Here is a 19,268-nt window from a genome sequence, read left to right as displayed (position 1 = left end):
GCATTCATGGCCAAGGGCAAATCCCTGCAAATCCTTCTGGACATTTCCTTAAGGAACAAATCATGAGCCAGCGAGCAATCCCACTGCTAGATAGATCCACCAGAGAAACGAGCACGAAGGCCCACCAAAAATAATAATAACAAGCACAGAACAATCCGGACAGCTTTATTCGTAACAGCCCCAAACTGGAAACGCGACAAACGTCCATCAGCAGTAGGAAGCATAAATAAATCGTGATATGGTCCCACGGTGGGACAGCACTCAGCAATAAAAATTGTTATTGTCCATGTGCAACAACGTGGAGGAATTTCACAGATGCAGTGATGATCAAAAAACGGCCGACCTACGATACAACGTGCTGCAAGATGCCATTGAGATGAGATCCAAGAACAGCCCAAGTGAATAGATGGAGATACCGGTTAGAAGAGTGGCTTCCTCGGGATGGGGAGACCGCCCTGGGTATTGGAAACGTTCCTTGTCTGGTTGGTAGCAGCATAAGTGTGTGTGTGTGTGTGTGTGTATGTGTGTGTGTGTGTGTGAAAATCTTCAAGTTGTATACTCAAGATTTGTGTATGTTACCATATGTACATTATGCCTCGATTAAAGCAATTAAAGGACCAATGATCTCACGGTTCGTGAGTTCGAGCCCCGCATCAGGCTCTGTGCTGGCTCGGGCGTGCTTTCTCTCTCAAAATGAATGAATGAATGAATAAACAATCAAATGACCAAATACATTTAAAATTTGTTCTATAAGGTATACATTCTGGCTCTTTTCCCAGGAACATCCCGGCCACACTGGCTCTCTTTGTCAGTTGGGTGCTGGGGTGGGCAGTTCCATAAGTGGCTCTTCAGAGGTTTCCTGCTCCAAGGCATGAGAGGCTCTGAATTGCTGCCCTGCCCCCATGACCGGCCCACAGAGGCACCTGCTTCCCTTTGCCTTCAGCCCCCTTGACCTCTTGTCTTCCCATATAAAGTGCCAAGGGAGAAAAGAGCAGGAAGATACGGGACCTGAGACATGGGAAGGCCACATGAAAGGGTGAACATTTGAGCAGGGCCATGGCGGAAAAAAGTCTAGGAGGATCTGTGCTACGCGGGTAACTGTGGTTAACTCCGCAGAGAGAAAAGCAAGGGAATGTTCACGTTTTACTCCACATATTTCTGTAATGGTTGAAGTTTTTATTTTATTTAATTTTAATTTTATTTTTAAATGTTTATTTATTTTTGAGAGAGAGAGAGAGAGAGAGAGAGAGTGTGAGTGGCGAAGGGGCAGAGAGAGAGGGAGACACAGGATCTGAAGCAGGATCCAGGCCCCGAGCTGTCAGCACAGAGCCCGACGTGGGGCTCAAATTCACAGACCACGAGATCATGACCTGAGCCGAAGTTGGACGCTCAACCGACTGAGCCACCCAGGCGCCCCTGATTGAAGTTTTTAAATGAACACGAATTATCTCTATATTTAAAAATAATAATAACATATATTCACAAAACTCATACAGTCCGACCATCTCAGTGGCGAAGGTACAGGCAGAGGCGGGAGCGTTTTGCCCAAGATTACATGACTACCCTGTGGCAGACCAAGGCTGTCATCGGGCCCTCTGGTTACCCGCGTCCTGCTCTTTGGAACTTGTTTTGTACAAGACCTGGCCTGTAATTACAGTTGAATGTTCTTGGTTGCTGATCATTTCGTTTGTTTTTCCGACTGAGATTTTTCTCTCAGGATATGTAATATATCAGCTCAGGCCGCCATATCAAAACACCACAGGCCCAGTGGCTTAAACAGCAGAAATGCGTTTTCTCACGGTTCCGGAGACTGAATGTCTAAGATCAGGGTGTCACCACGGTGGGATTTCTTCCTGGCTTGCAGATGGGACTGCCTTCTGGCTGTGTCTTACATGGTATTTCCTGGGTGCAGAGGGAGAGAGGGAGTTCAAGCTCTCTGGCATCTCTTCTTACAAGGGCACTAATCCCATCAGACCAGGGCCCCACCCTCATAACCTAATGACCTCCCAAAGACCTCATTACAAAAACCATAACATTGGGTGTCCGGGCTTCAACATATGACTTGGGGTGGGGGACACACACATTAAGTCTATCACACAGACATAGCCCTCCCAGATACGGGACATAATTACGACTCCTTTCTCCATCTTGGACATTTTTTTCCCCCTGAACTTTATTTAGTTTAACTAACAACTCTTTCCTGAGCACTTACCGTGTTCTAAGATCTTAGGATACATCGGTGAACGAAAGGACAAAGACCCCTATCCTCATGATTCCTTTTTAATGTTCGCGGGTCCCGGGGCTTAGTCCTTGGTTCCCTTTCTCTTGGGTTAATCCACTTTCATTCTCTTGGTGATCTCATCCAGCTTCACAGCTGGGTGTAGACAACATGTGTAAGACAAAGACTCCTACCTTTCGATTTGCAACCCCATCTCTCCCAACTCCACTGCCCACCCAGCACTCCTGCTTGGTGAACTAATATCTGTAGTGGGTGGATGGGATGCAGGCTGGATTTTTCCCCTTCAGGTCCAAGGTACTCATTCCCAAAGCCGTAGGGGGTGTTGCCTGCTCATAGCCGACCTCCCCCAGGGACTGCCTTCGGCTGAAGGGAGCTGCGTCACCCAATCAAGTGACTGAGGTAGCCGACCAAGGCTCAGTCCTCTCGCTTCAATTCAAGACAACTTTAAGAAGTCATTCCAGGGACCCCGGGGGGCTCAGTCGGTTAAGTGTCCAGCTCTTGATTTTGGCTCGGGTCAAGATCTCACGGTTTGTGAGATCAAGCCCCGCGTTGGCCTCGCTGAGCATGGAGCCTGCTTAAGATTCTCTTTCTCTCTCTCTTCCTCTGTGCCTTCTCCCCTGCCCGCACACACATTTTCTCTCTCTCAAAATCATTCCAGTTCAGGTACGTGGTATGGGGCCATTGAGATGGCAGATAAGTTCTCCTCTGTCCTATCTGGAAGGATGACAGGAAGTTGTCCACATTCACAAGGGATGAACAACAGCATCCATTATGGTCTAGCCCCAGGGCTATGTTAACTCTCTTTCGTCTGTCACAAAACCAACTGAAGGGACTTGGACCGCCTGGACATTCTGCAGAATATCTTGTTGATCCACTATGTCAATCAACGAAAGTAGAAAGTGGATTGGAGTCTTGACGAGACATGTTTGTTTCAAAAGAGGGAAAATAAATCCTATGAAGAGTCAAAGGCCCTGTTAAAAACGCATGACCACGCCTCACACAGATGTTTATAGAAACGTATTTCATAATTGCCCAAATTTGGAAGCAACCAGGATGTCTTTCGGTAGGGTGAATGGATGCATAAACATCCAGATGATGGACTATTCCTCAGGGCTAAAAAGAAAGGAGGTATTAAGCCGTGAAAAGACACAGAGGAAGCTTAAATGCACTAAGTGAAGGAAGTCAACCTGAAAAGGCTCCGTACTGTACGATCCCAGCTACCTGACATCTGGAAAAGGCAAAAGTATGGAGATGGTGAAAAGATCAGTGGTTTCCAGGGCTTGGTGGGAAGGGAGGGATAAACAGGTGGAGCACAGAGGATTTTTTAGGGCAGAGAAACTACTCTGTATGATACTATAATGGTAGAGACATGTCATTATACATTTGTCCAAACCCATAGAATGTTCCACGCCAAAAGTGGACCCTAATGCAAACCATGGACTTTGGGTGATTATCATATGTCAACACAGGATCCTCATTTGTAACAAATGTACCACTCTGGTGGGGGCTGTTGATAATGGGAGAGGCTGTACATGTGTAGGTCAGGGGGTACGTGGGAAATTGCTGTACTTTCTGCTCAGTGTTGCTGTGAACTTAAAACTTCTCTGAAAAGTAAAGTCTATTTTTAAAAAATAGTCAAAGGCCCACCACATCAGTGAAATTTTTAGGGGTCTTGGAGCATTTAGGACATCCTTTTTTTAAAAAATATTTTTTAAATGTTTATTTTTGAGCGAGAGGGAATAAGCAGGGGAGGAGCAGAGAGAGGGGGACAGAAGATCTGAAGTGGGCTCCGCGCTGACAGCAGAGAGCCCGGTGCAGGGCTCGAACCCACAAACTGTGAGATCATGACCTTGGCCAAAGACGACTGAGCCACCCAGGCGCCCCAGGACATCCTTTTCAAAGTAAAAGACAAAGTAAAAGATAAATTGCATCTCTCACCACGAAGCAGGAAGCATAATGCCTGGCAGGACTCTTACGGTTCCAGAAGCTGCATATCCTATACTTGGGAATACTACTCTGACCCGTTTGCTGTGCGGCATAGAAGGATGGCTAGATTTAAGTGGGGTTCAGTAGAGGGAAAGTTTTCTGCAACAGGTCCAGGCTGAAATGCAGGAAGCCCTACCACTTGGGTCATAAAAACAGGCAGATCTCTACCATAATATCTGTGCTCTCAAAAGATATGTGGAGCTTATATCAAATCCCAAAAGGAGAGCCACATCATAAACTCCAGAGCTCTGAAACAAGGCCAAGCCATCTGCAGCAGAGAATTTGAAAACCGGCTCCTGGCATGCTTTGATTTTTGGTAGAGATGGAGTAACTGACCATGGGATATCAAATAATCGTGTGGCCAGACTGCCCATCATGAGCTGGCTCCTGTCAGGGCTACTGGGTCAAGGTCATGTGGGTCCAGGAGCAATGCACTGTAAGATAGACCAGAAGGTGCAAGTAAGCTGAAGGAGTCAATTGCCCAGACTTCCATGTCATCTGGGACTATGGTACCAGTATCTCTCCTCAGTCCTTTATGACGAGCTGATGGAGAAGGAAAATGGCCAACTTGGTTCACATATAGGTCAGCTTGGTATGTGCGTGCAAAGCAAAAATGGACTTGTGATGTACAACTGCTCCAGACAGTGGTTAGGGGGAAATCCTCCCAATGGGCAGAACCTCGTGTTGTGTGGAAAGAGAAGTGGCCTTGGTTAAGAATGTACATAAACTCATGGACAGTGGCCAATGGCTTGGCTAGTTGGTCACGGGGTCTGGAGGGGTAGAAATATTGGAAGATCAGGGACAAAGAGGCATGTGGGAAATCCCGTGGTAGTCAGTAAAAAGTGTGAGTATCTTGGTATCGCATGTTATCCCCTACCAGAGAGCATCTGCTATGGAAGAGGCACCAAGCACTCATGTGGTCAGAGCCACCCAGTCAGTTCATGTCAGCCGACCCCTGTCATCAGCCATTCCGGTACTGAGATGTTGCCCTTGAACGGAGTAGCCATGGTGGCCAAGATTACATGGGAGTTCAACAGTGTGGGCTCCCCTCTTACCCTCTAATGTCACTGTTGACTATCCAACCTGGCAGCAGAGACGCCAGTGTGTTAGAGCCAGCCTACGAAGCTTTGGGACAGTCGACTGTCCACCTTTCAGGAGTTTTGTGCGACAGTTGACATCATGTTGGTAGCGTGGAATTGGCCATGGTGGGAATACTTACAACAAGGAAATCAGCAGATGCTACAAGTCAGGTTCCCACGCCCCTCCCCATGGCCCCTACTCAGATTTTTAAATATTTACCCAGCATACTAGTCAACAGAGACCAAGGCTGAGCCCCTGATACAGTAGCATCCCTTGAGGACACCAACCAGCTCCTTGATAGCAAGTTGATTACATTGAACTTCTTTCACCTTGAAATGGGCAGCAATTTATCTTGACTGAAATTGACACATATATCAGGGCCTTTTCTGCCAACAGGGCCTCACCCAACAATATTATCTGAGGGCTTACAGGTTCAACTCACTACCCCAAGACCCCAGACTATCTATCATGGGACTAAGGAAAGAGCAAAGGGGGTGTAGCAGTGGGGACATGACCAGAGAATCCACTGGCCTGATCACACAGGGCAACACCTAGAAGCTGGTAGAGTGATGGAACAGCTTTTTGAAGGTACAGCTGAGTTATCACCTTGTAGACAATACCCTACAAAGGTGGGGTACCATTCTCCAAGATGTGACATACACCCTAAATCAATACCCTTTATAAGGTACTGTGTTCCCAACAGGCAGAATACACGGGTCCAGGAATCATGAAGTAGAAGTAGGAGAGGCCTTGTTTACCATCAATCCCGGTGACCCAACTTGGGGAATTCGTGGGTCCAAATCCTGGAACTCTGAGCAATACGGGTTTAGAAGTTCTGGTTCCCGGAAGGAGAACACTTACTAGAAGACTCAGCAAGAGTCCCATTAAATTGCAAGCTATGGTTTGTTCCTGACCACTGTGGGATCCAATAGAGAAGCAAAAAAATAAGTCACCATCCCAACAGGGCTAATTGGCCCCATTCATCACAAGGAGATAGAACGTATACTATACTCCAAGGGCAAGGAAAAATTCGACACCACGTAATCCACTAAGTGCATTTGAGAACACTTTGCCCAATTTCCTGTGTCAGCTTCACTGAGCTAAAATTTACAAACGATAAAGTTCACTACTTTTTAGTGAACAATTGTATGGTTTGAGGAATATAGATAATAATGTAACCACCACCATGATCATAGTACAAAACATTTCCACATCTTGCCAAAAAGTTTCCCCGTGCCCCTTTGGAGCCAAATCTCTCCTCCTTCCCCTTGGCCCCTGGCAACCACTATGTACTTTCTAGCACTATTGTTGTGCCTTTCCTAGGATTTCCTGTACAAGGAATCATACAGTATGTAGTATTTTGTGTCTGACTTCTTTCATTTAGCGTAAAGCTTTCAAGATTCATCCATACTGTTGCTTCTGGCTGCTGAGCAGTATTCCATTGTTATCGACTGGCTACACCTCACTTAGTTTCTCCATTCACCAGGCACCAGACATTTGGGCTGTTTTCAGTTTGAGGCTATTATCAATAATACCACAGGGCGCCTGGGTGACTCGGTTAAGCATCAGACTTTTTTCTTTGAAAAAAAATTTTTTTCTTTTTAATCTTTATTTGTTTTTGAGAGAGAGAGAGAGAGAGAGAGAGAGAGAATCCAAAGCAGGCTCCAGGCTCTGAGCTGTCAGCACAGAGCCCAACGCCGAGGCTCGAACTCATGAACCTCGAGGTCATGACCTAAGCCAAAGACAGACACTTAACCGACTGAGCCACCCAGGTGCCCCAAAACATTTTTATTTTAAATGAAGTCTAATTTGTTCACTGTTTTCTTTTAAATAGAAAGAAAGTAGTCATCTAGAGTAGTCAAAAAATCTTTTCCTAACTTATCACTAGGATTTTCTCCTGTGTTGGTTCTTGATTTTTATTGTTTTAGCTCTTACATTTAGGTTTATGATTCTTTTCATTTTTGTTTTTGATTTTGTTTTTAGATGGGAAACATTTCCTCATCTCCTATTTTCTGGAAGATTTTGTGTAGAATTGACAATATTTTCTCCTTAGATATTAGGTAGAATTTACTAGTGAAGCCATTTGGGCCTAGAGTTTGTTTTATTTTGTTTTTTTTGGGGGGGGGCCTTTTTTGTGGGAAAGCTTTAAAACAAACAAACAAAACAAAAAACTAAACAGAAACCCATACTTTATTCAGAGTTCCTTAGTGCTTTTTTTTAAAAAAAAATTTTAATGTTTATATATTCTTGAGAGAGACAGAGCATGAGCAGGGGAGGGGCAGAGACAGAGACACACACACAGAATCCGAAGCAGGCTCCAGGCTCCGAGCTGTCAGCACGGAGCCCGACACAGGGCTCGAACCCACAAACTGAGAGATTATGACCCCAGCCGAAGTCGACACTTAACCGACTGAGCCACCCAGGTGCCCCAGAATTCCTTGGTTTTAACCTACTTCCCCTTTTCTGTGCGAGATTCTTATCCAGGACACCACACTATATTTGCTCGTCATGGCTCCCAAAGCTCTTCTGTGATAGTTTCGCAGACTTTTCTTGTTTTTGATGACTTTGACAGTTTTGAGAGGAACTGGTCAGATAGTTTGTAGACCGTCCCTCAACTGGGATTTATCGGATGTTCTTCTCATGATTAGACTGGGGTTATGGATTTTTAGGGAGGTAGACCACATATAAACCAGCTCTGGCAATAATTATCCATGATTTACATTCCCCTAATAAAAAGATAAAGGCTCAGAACGGGGTAAAAATGAGAGTCAAACTATCGGTTGCTTACAGGAGACTCACCTAAAACAAAATGATCCCAAAAGGTTAAATTAAAAATTAATGGGATGGTTGGGGCGCCTGGGTGGCTCAGTTGGTTAAGCCTCCAATTTCATCTTAGGTCACGATCTCGCGGTTCCTGAGTTCGAGCCCTGCATTGGGCTCACTGATGTCAGTGTGGAGCCTGCTTCAGATCCCATCTCCTTCTCTCTCTGCCCCTCCCCGTTTGTACTCCCTCTCTCAAAAATAAATAAACATTTAAGAAAAATTAGCGAGATGGCAAATGCAAAGTGAAAATGGTAATTTTAATACCAGACAAAGTAGAAACTCTCATTCAATGTCAGAGACTCTGTCTTTTTAGGATGTACTGAAAACTCACCTCTCTGCCCCTCAGAGCTTTTGGGGAGGGAAGGATCTGGGGGGAGCCTGATGGAAAGACTCCAGGCCAGACTGCCGGAGACCCAGCTCACCAAAGTGGCTAGGACAGATGGTGTCCTTCCCATGCCCCTGGGCCACAGATGATTGTGTTGGCATCTTACCACTTCGGGAAGATCCCCTCCCATCCTTCTCTGTGGCTTCAAATCACTTCTGTCGATCCAGAGAGAATCAGCTGAGGAAGGAAGAGACTCAGTGAGGAGGCCTTGTCAGGCCTGGCTCACCATGTCCCTTCTTCCCCCTAGGACTCCGTTTCCTTAACTGCAAAAGGAGTTTGGATTTTCTGACCTCCAAGCTTCACGTTGGCACCAACTGTCAAGGTTGCTCCTGTTCGATTTCTTTCCCCTCTTTTATTGTTGTGGTTGTTGAAATATCTGTCCCATCAGTGTTACTGATCATGTGCCAGACCTACCAGCCATGGGAAGTGTGGGCAGCCCGAGTCTCTGCCTCAGGAACACTGTGAGCTCATGCTGCCCATCTGGTCAGCAGAGGGCACTGTAGGTGATGCCCCAGAGGGCTGCCCCTACCCGTCCTGTTCTCCCGGGGGAGGAAGGTGCACCCAGAGCAGAGGGCTGGGGTGTCCTCTCTTGACGCTGTCCCTCACACGAGAGCCCCTTCTAACTCTGGCCTTCCCCTGACTTCCTAGACCAAGGGGCTCAACCATTTTAGCCCTCAGTTTTCTCTGAAAAATAACCCCTTCTTGTCCCTACCTTAGTTATACAGATAAAGAAAATGCCAGGTAAAGTTACTTGGGCTCCCTCTCTCTCTCTCTTCCTCCCCCACTCATGCTCTCAAAAAATAAATGAACATTAACACAAAAGTTAAAAAAAATATGTTAGCAAAGAAAACCCTTCTGTAACTACGACCAATATTATGAATTTGAAGCAAATACTTCCTCTTTCTACTTGTAAGTAGCTACTGAGGGATGGGAAAGTTAACCGTCTTGCCTGAGGTCTTGCACAGCAAATTAGAATTAAAAAATTAAAAAAAACAACACCTACAGCTCTTCCTACTCCTTATATGTTCCATCCACTTAAACACTGTCACCGCTCACTGTTCATGTTTATTTAGGTGTGCAATAACAATCTTGGGTTTTTTTATCGGTAAGAGATACATACCAAAATATTTACATTGGATGACATTTCATGATGTTTGGGATTTGTTTCAAAATACTGTGGAGAAATATGTAGGATGAAACAAAGCTGGCTGTAGGGTGAAATTGTTGATGGTGGGGAGAAGTCCCCTAGGGTTCATTCATTATCTTATTGTCTCTACTATTGTATAGGCTTAAAATTTTTTGTCATCAACAATAAGGTGAACTATTCTTTCCCTCTTCTTCCACACACTAATCTCTGATGCCTTTCCCTCCCTCCTACACATTTGATCACATTTTCTGATAACATCTAATCTCAGTCTGTAATCTAAACACTGGGGGGCGGGGGTCATGAAAGGGCAAAGGGAAGGACAGCAGGACAGGGAGGAAGGACAGGTAACACCCATCACCTCTTGAGTCTTGGGAGAATGAAAACAATCACACCTAAGTGAGGGTTCATTATGCTATTTTCCCCAGGCAAGGTAAAAGGCAGGGGAGGGGCTCCTCAGGGCTTTTGAGCACAGGTTGGGGTTTAATTGTACTTGGGAACTTTGCTACTGGGACCTCGCCCTGGTGACTGATCTTGCCCTGATGACTGCCAATCTACTGAGGAGAACTTGTCTAGCCAAGTCCAAGGAAAGCAAACTCACCGTCTGTGTACTCACCCCTAAAAACGTTCAAAGACTCTGAAGGAAATAGCACAAAAGGCACATTGGCGTTTGTCCCATCTGCAAAAACTGTGAACTCCAGTGAGACATAGAAAGAAGACAAATGTGTGTCAAGAGAAGAAAATAAAAAAATGAAATATGGTGAAACTCTTGCCAGACAGAAGGAGAGGTTGCCAAGACGCTGCTAGGTAGGGCTGAGCAAGAACAGCAGGTTCTAGACCAAGGGTAAGAGAACCAAAGAGCTGCCCACAAAAAGATTTCCAACTTTGGTAAGGAAAAGTGTAAGTAAGGTTAACTGACTGGCATCCAACAAGTTTACAGGTAAAAATATGTTACAATTAATATCCTTAGTAGAGAGTTCTTATAAATGAATGAAAAAAAAAAAAAGACTATTGTCCCAATAGAAAAATGGGCAATGGATATGAACAGGTAATTCGAGAAATAAAAATCATCAACGACACAGGAAAAGATGCTCAACCTCATTAGTAATCAAAGAAAGGCAATATAAAATAGCAATGAGAAATATTTTTGGTCAATCGTACTGACAAAGATCTCAAAAACTGATAATATTTGAAGTTTGTGAATGTCATTACCAATAAATTGCCCAAGTTGGTTCTGTTTATGGAGGGCAATTTGATAATATATAACTAAATTTAAAATGTACATGACAGGGGGCGCCTGGGTGGCTCAGTTGGTTAAGTGTCCAACCTTAGCTCAGGTCATGATCTCGCAGTTCATGAGTTCGAGCCCTGTGTCAGACTCTGTGCTGACAGCTCGGAGTCTGGAGCCTGCTTCGAATTCTGTGTCTCCCTCTCTCTCTGACCCTCCCCTGCTTGTGTTCTCTCTTTCTCAAAAATAAATAAACATTAAAATAAAATAAAATAAAATAAAATAAAATAAAATAAAATAAAATAAAATAAAATAAAATAAAATGTATATGGGGTGCCTGGGTGGCTCAGTCAGTTAAGCATATGACTTTGGCTCAGGTCACGATCTCACAGTTCATGGGTGTGAGCCCTGCACTGGGCTCTGTGTTGACAGCTCAGAGCCTGGAACCTGCTTCAGATTCTGTGTCCCCCCTCTCTCTCTGCCCCTCCACAGCTCAGGCTGTCTCTCTCTCTCAAAAATAAGTAAACATTTAAAATAATTTAAATGTATTTAGATTTTGGGACACCTGGGTGGCTCAGTCAGTTAAGCGCCTGACTTTGGCTCAGGTCATGATCTCACAGTCCATGAGTTCAAGCCCCACATCGGGCTCTGTGCTGACAGCTCAGAGCCTGGAGCCTGCTTTGGATCCTGTGTCCCCTTCTCTCTCTGCCCTTCCCCTGCTCCCTCTCTCTCTCTCTCTCTCTCCCTCTCAAAAATAAATAAACATTAAAAAAAATTTAATGTATATGGATTTTTAAAAATGTGTTTATTATTAGAGACAGAGAATCCAAAGCAGGCTCTGATGCTGGGCTCCATCTCAGGACTGAGATCTCATGACCTGAGCTGAAACCAAGAGTCAGACACAACCGCCTGAGCCACCCACGTGCCCCTAAAATGTATATAGGTTTTGACCCAGTAGTTCCCCTTCTAGGATTTTATTCTAAGGGCACAAGGCTGTCTGTCTTGTTATCAGAGCACAATTGGAAATACCCAAAGGTCCTCAAAGGGAACTGGTCAACCTCCTGCTTTCTATTTGGTCCTTTCCATAAAATACAAACATGCTGACATCTTTTGTGTCTGTAACCTGCCCCCTCACTCCATGCCCCCAAGAGAAGTCCTGTTGCCTTCACTTCACCAACAAACTTTCCAAAGGGTCCTCTGCGTTTTTCTCCACTTCTTACCTCCCAGCTCTCTACACCTGTGTCCATCTGTACCCCGCTGCCACTCTAAGACCATCGGTGGTTCCGTTGAGAAATGTAATGGACTGTTCCCAGCCTCTTGAAAGTGTCTTATACTGTTGCCCACTTTCTGCTTTTGGAAATGTGCTGTTGCCCTGGCTGCCATGACCCTGGGCTCCTCTGCTTTTCCTCCTTCCACCCCAACTGCGCCTTCTTGGCCTCCTCTGCCAGCTCCCCTTCCTCAGCCCAGAGCCGCACTGTGGACCTTCCTCAGGACTTCGGCTTCTCACTCTCCATGGTCTCCCTCGGGCAGCTCAGCTTGTCCTTGGCTTTCCTCACCTCTGGCCTCTAACCAGACCTCTCTCTCCAGCTGCTGACCGGACACCCTTGCCTGGGTGTCAGCAGGTTTCTTAGACTCAAGAATAGCCAGACCTAAACTCATCATAGTCCCTCTGCCTGCTTCTGCACCCCTGGTGTCCTTCTGTTGGCCAAAGGCACCACCGTTTGCCCAAGACAAAAAGTCACCGTTGGCTTCTCTCTGCCTTGCCATGTTCAGTCAACAGTGAGGCCTGTTCATGTCACCGCACTCCTCCCCTGTCACCCTATCCAGACCACCAGCCATTCTCACGCTGCAGCCAGAGGGGTCCTCTGGGACAGGTCCAAGCATGCCCTTCTGCTACTTAAAATTGTTCCTGATTTCTCATTTCTATTAGAAAAAAAGTCCAAATCTCCAGCCTGAGCTTACAAACCAGGACAAGACTAGCTTCTTTCTTATCGCTCCCATCTTGCCTCTGGCTGTTTTTACTGAGTGTCTTGTCCCAGCGTGGGCAACCTTCCTTCCCAAGTTCTTAGATATCCTCCCCTTCTCCCACTGGTGCTGTGTGCCTTCCTTCACAGCCTTCTTGCTTCTGTTCCTCACAGAAGATGCATCTCATTACACAAACCTGCAAGGGAAACTACTAGAACAAATGTCAAGGTTGACCTATCCCTGGATGACTTTTCTCCACAAGTCCACTGACAGGGAAGATGAGGAGATGAGGACTTTTCTCCACAAGTCCATTGACAGGAAAGAGGGAGAGGGGAGGGGGAAGGGGAGAGGGAGGGGAGGAGGAGGGGGAGAGGGAAGGGAGGAGGAGAGGGAAAGGGAGGAACAAGTTCTCCTCACTAGCAGAAGGTCTAGGGCCATTTTTTCACACAAGTGGGCAAACCAAGGCCCGTTGGTGATCAGGGATCTTGGCTCCCCTTTCCTCCTTTCCTTCCAGAGGTGGTCTCCAGAGATTGGCCAAAGGTTTGGGAAGGGTCTCCACAGTCACTGATGACATCCACCCTCAGCATTCATTCTGTAATGCAAAAAAGCCTTTCAGGAAGACTAATGACCATGCCTTATGGGTCATGGCTCACCTGCCAGAAAATAGTGAGGAGGTTATTATTGAATTTTGACAAGCTTTGAGGGAACTCTAATAAGAGGAGAACTCCAAAACTCCCAGTGGAAATGCTCTGACCCTGGATCCAGCCAAGCCTGCCACCCTCTCCTCCCCCACCCCTAGGAAACCCATGCATGTTCTTCTGGAGCCTCTGAAGTCCGGTAAATCATGTCTTCTGAATAAGTCGCAGTTTCCTGAACCCTAAGACTTCCCAGACCCCAGAAATCCACGCGTGGGTTTTCATCAGCACTACAGAAACAGACTCCAGCTGAGCTCAACTCCTGGAGCTTCCGCTCTTGGTGAAGCTTGCTTCAAGCAGGTCAAGTGCTGTCTGACCACTGGTCTGGATGCACAAGGCCAGACCGGTCACTGCCATGAGTTCAGGAGACCCATAGCCCCTGGCTCGGCTTGGCCGTGCCCAGAAGGGCCTTGAAGAGTTCTGCATTCACCTTGGGATTCTGGATCTTGTTAAGACTGAGCTGCTAGAAACTTCTGCAAAGTTGTTCACTTGCCAAGGGCTCCAGAGCCATCGTCAGTCTGCTCCTCCAGCCAGGGGATCCCAGAACCAGACTGTCCTCAAGCTTCAGGATCTGTGGACAGAGTTCACAGACTACACCCCAGGGGAGCACGGCACCCACTGTGACTGGTAATGATGAATGCTCACTGTGAGTGCCCTGAGAACACGGGAGGGAGTTTTCCTACACAGCAAGGAAGGGCGGGGAACCCAGTGACTATCCCGTAGCTATGCCTCTTGGACAGGGGGTCGGTACCTCTGAGGCTCTGGAGGCCACAGGAGAAGCTTGACCCATGTGCAGGCTTTCTGCTCATTCCTTGCCATTGTAATGCTCTAGGAGAGTCTCAGAGGCAGAGAACTCCAAAGGGTGCTTGCTAATGCTAAAAGGCTATTCCCATGTGCCATTTTAGGGGCTCATGGTTCCCACAGAACTACAACTATAGCCCCTGAGTAACGCCCAGGCTCAATTCCCAATGCATCTCTGGAATTGCAGGAGTAGATCAGTGCCCCTGTATGCATTAATTCTTGAGTGTCTATAAGCCAAACACACTTTCGATATTGGAAGTAGAGGCTGATGTCTTGAAACATGTTTGAATGTTCCCAAGGCTTCTTGGCTACTAACGGGAGGACATCAGGGCCAAGTTTAAGCATCCCAGAGCACTCTGCAGAGACCCTGGAGAATGGAGGGATGCCCTTTGGCATTTACCCATGGATCAGCAGCCACAATACCTGAGTTTTTTAAGAAATATTAAGAACTATTCCCCTCCAGATATTTTAATCCTGAATGTGAAGTAGGTATAATCCCCAGCTTGAAGACTGGAGAGATTAAGCAACTAACTCCGGGTCACACAGATAAGTGATAAAGCTGGCTTTAGAACTTGGTCCTATCTGACCCTAAAGCACATGCATGCTCTTTCTTTCATGCCTCAAAGCCCTTCAGGAAAAAATATTCTTAATGCCCACCCTGGTACTTAGAAATCCTGTGCAAGATAAGGTTTCTTTTGGGATCTTGGGATAGGCTGAGGGATGGGGAGTGATTGCTTGCTGGGTATGCAGTTTCCTTTCAGGGTGATGAAAACATTTTGGAACCAGAGGTGATCGTTGCACAACACCGGTAATGTACAAACTGCCACTACATTCTACACTTTAAAGTGGCTCATCTTAAGTTATGTTAATTCTACCTCAATTGAAAAAAGAAATAAAGAAAATAAGAGGTCTACTTTCATAGGCTGGGCATTGTGAGTCCTCCTCCCTTTTTGTCAAGGCACTGACACCATTGCAGCAAGGGATGGAGCTTTCTAGCAGGTAAATCCTGTTAATTTTCCTTAATAATCTGTCTCTGAAAGTTTCTGACTCATCAATCTGAAAACTTGGGCCCTAAGTCTTGGTGCTCTAGAGTATGTGGGGTAGCCCAGCCTCATATCACTGGCCCTACCATTGCTACAAATAAATAAATAAATAAATAAATAAATAAATAAATAAATAAATTTTTTAAAAGGAGGAAAAATACTAAGACTCCTCTGGAGAAGTTTGTTTCAAAATATGATGTTTAGAGGCACCTGGGTGGCTCAGTCGGTAAGCGTTTGACTCTTGATTTTGGCTCAGGTCATGGTCTCATGGTTTGTGGCATCAAGCCCACGTCGGGCTCTGCACTGACAGCATGAAGCCTTCTTGGGCTTCTCTCTCTCTATCTCTATCTCTGCCCCTCCCCACCCCTCTCACTCTAGCACACGTGTGCCCTCTCTCCCCAAATAAATAAACATTTAAAAAAGAAAATAAAAGATGATGCTTACATAGGCTCAGGTGATGGAACTCCCTGGATTTTAGTCAGGGCAAGTCAGAAACTCAGATTCCCTTGTGTTATCACAGAGGCAAAGGAACACAAGCCTAAAGTCAAGTGATGGGCTTTGGTTCAGGGAATAATTCCAGGACAGGGCTGCAGAGGAGACCCTTCAGACAGGGATTACCTAAAATGTCATTTTCTGTTGTTTCACCTAAGTAATATAATTGTGTTAAAAAAAAAAAAAAAACTTTCATGTGCCCATGGTATCTCATTCCTGGAAACCCACAGCCTCTTGCTGAAATAGGAAAGTGAGCAGAGAATCATGGACAACAAGAGCCGTGTGCCAGGGGGCCAGGCCAAGGCCTCTGAATAGAAGAGTGGAAGCAATACCATGGTTTCTATCCTAAACTCCTCTGGACCAAGTCACAGGAGAGTCCCATGTTGGGTAGGAGGACTGCACAGAGAACTGCAGGGAAATTTCCTCCAGTCTCCAGCTGAGCACTGACCAGAGCACACACGAGAGGAAGACACTTGTCCAGGGAAGGAACAACCAGAAAGCTGTAAGCCAAACAATTCCTGAAGTACACACAGCACTGGGAATGGTTCCAGGCGCTGAAGGGGGAGACCTCATAACACCCAGGGCAGCACCTTAGTAGTGGAAATGAATTAGCCCTAGATTAAAGCCTGCTATGGACCTGCCCCAACAGAGCTTAAAAGCAGGCCTCAAAAGGATCAAATCAATGGGGCATGTGGGTGGCTCTGTCAGCTGGGCATCCAACTCTTGCGATTGGCTCAGGTCATGATCTTACAGTTCGTGAGATCAGCCCCTGGTGTCAGTGCAGAGCCTGCTTGGGATTCTCTCTCTCCCCTTCTCTCTGCCCCTCCCTTGCTTATTCTCTCTCTCTCTCTCTCTCTCTCTCTCCCACCCACCAAAATAAATAAATAATGTTTATTGTTTATTTATTTTTGAGATAAAGAGAGTGCAAGCAGGGGAGGGGCAGAGAGAGAGGGAGACACAGAATCTGAAGCAGCCTCCAGGCTCCGAACCATCAGCACAGAGCCCAACACAGGGCTCAAACTCATGAACCATGAGATCATGACCTGAGCCGAAGTCAGATGCTTAACCAACTGAGCCACCCAGGTGCCCCAATAAACATTTTTTTTTTTAAATGGATCAAACTGATACCAGGTAACTACCTGCATGCCAGAGCACAGCTCAGCACTACATAAATGCAATAAAATCCATCATCCATCAGGGTAAACTTGACAATGTCTGGCAGCCAATCAGATATTAATTACTATGCATGCAAAAAAGCAGCAAATATGGCCCATATCCTGGAGGAACACAGGTCCAGTATTGACAGAGATCACGGAATTAGCTGACATGAATAGGAAAAAGCTATCATAAATTCCATATGTTAGAAGCTAGAGGAGAACAGGAACAAGATGAAGAGAGAAATGGAAGACATAAAAAAAAAGACCCATCTAGAGATGACAATGACAATACTTAGGTCAAAAACTACACTAGATAGGATAAACAACTGATTGAACACTGTAGAAGAAAAGATCAGTGACCTTGAAGACACAGCCATAGAAATTGTCCAAAATGAGGAATAGAGAGAAAAAAGACTGACAAAAAATGGGCAGAGCACCTGTGAACTGTGGAAATATCGACCACTCTCACATATGTGTTATTGGAGTTGCTGAAGGAGAGACAGAAAAGGTAGCTGAACACATAGGCCCTTTTCCCAGTGAACACTGGATGATAGTTTTCCATGTACCTTAAAATAGTACCCACATTCCTTATGTTGACCTACAAAATTGTACCCACCTGCCCTGCTCACCACTCCAATGTTAGCTCCACCAACCTCTCCTTCACCCACTTCCCTCCAGCCATGCTGGACTACTTAGCTCTTCAGACTTTCTCCCAGCCTGGGCTTTTCCACTTGTTGTTCCCTCCACCCAGAAGGCTCTCCCCACTCCCAACTGACTCCCACCTCTCCTTTGGATCTTAGCTGAGCATCACATCCTCAGAGAAATCCTCCCTGACTTCCCAACCAGGCACAGTCCCCTAAGCACCCTTAGCACGCACACTGCTCCTCGGCAGCAATTTGTACACTTAAGATGAATCAGTTATGACTTTAATGTCTTTTTCCTTAGAGTGTTGCTTGTCACAACATTCCAAATGCTCAGGCTAGTGCCCCTCAGCTGGAAAGTGGAGAGATGAGGGTTTGCTGCTGCATTCATCTTGCTCTCAAACTGTCTCTGTTGTGACAAGCAATTGCCAGGCTTGATTGCTGCCTCCTTGACATAGAATAACTATCTCAACTTAGTCCATGGTTGCCCCTCTAATATCTACCAGCAAGTACCCATCTTTTCTATGAGTAAAATGGGCCAGGATAGCCCTTGGAGAGGGCCAGAGACACCCTTGGATTAGTCAGAACTCTCTGAAGAAACAGAATAGGATGAGTGTATATACACATACATAGAAAGAGATTATTTAAAAGAATGGTCTCATATGATAATGGAGGCTGGCAACTCTAAAATCTGCAGGGTGGGCAGGCTGGAGGCCCACAGAAGAGCCAATGATGCAGTTCAGGTCTGAATGGCCCCTTTTGCTTGAGGGAAGTCAGTCTTTTGTTTTATTAAGACCTTCAGCTGATTGGATGAGGTCCACCCAGATTATGGAGGGCAATGTGCCTCACTTCAAGTTCACTGATTTAAATGTTAATCTCATGCTCAAAACAGCCTCACAGAAACACCCTCTGGAATAGTGTGTAAGCAAACACCTAGGCACCATGGCACAGCCAAGTTGACAAATAAATCACCCTCCAGAATAGCATTTCAACAAACATCTGGGCACCATGCACAGCCAAGTTGACACATAAAATTAAGCATCTAAGAACTCTTCAAACACACCTTCTGTGAAGCTCTCCCCCATCCAAGTATGAATGACGGGTTGATCTTATTCATTTCTGTGTCTCCTGAAAGCAGATGTATGTGCCTAACAGATGTTTGCTCTGTTCCTTTATTTCCTCTTTCCCTGTTGTCTGTCCTTTTCTCTCCCTTCTAAGAAGTCTGTCCCAGGACTGAGTGAACGACTGTCTTTGACTCTCTGTACTGGACCGGTTTACCTTTCTTTCCCATGCTCCTGGTCTTCATCCTTGGTTGACATTTTACATTTATTAATAAAGGCAAGATTGATTATCCTACTAGCCAGTGGGCATTTCCTCTCTCCCCACAAAGCCTCTCTCCTGACCAGTCCATCTATGTACCTCAGTAGGGCTATTAGTTTGCGTTGTTGCTTTGGGATGAATGGTTAAGCTGTGGGTTATGGGAAACCTTAAATAGTGGAATGGAGAGGGTTCTCTTCTGGGCTCCAGTACTCACTTGAGCCGCAGTTCATTCACATTCTTTGTAGAATATCCTCCTGGATTTTTGGTCA

At 45.8% G+C, this 19,268-nt stretch overlaps 2 long non-coding RNA genes across 3 annotated transcripts in view; both read right to left on the bottom strand.

Annotated features, from left to right (window-relative positions):
* The window catches only part of LOC109492160, a 57,626-nt gene that overhangs the window by 10,594 nt on the left and 27,764 nt on the right, over positions 1-19,268 (bottom strand). The gene's annotated exons all lie outside the window — the stretch shown is intronic.
* LOC123380633 lies at positions 1,452-6,938 on the bottom strand. The gene is made up of 2 exons (XR_006586657.1): positions 2,213-6,938; positions 1,452-1,902 (listed from the first exon to the last, which is right to left on the bottom strand). It is a non-coding gene; the product is annotated as an uncharacterized LOC123380633 (long non-coding RNA).

This window comes from Felis catus, chromosome D1 (genome assembly GCF_018350175.1).
Source record: "Felis catus isolate Fca126 chromosome D1, F.catus_Fca126_mat1.0, whole genome shotgun sequence".
NCBI lineage: Eukaryota > Metazoa > Chordata > Mammalia > Carnivora > Felidae > Felis > Felis catus.
Note: the sequence above shows the minus strand (reverse complement) of the source record. Positions and strands in the feature narration are given on the sequence as shown.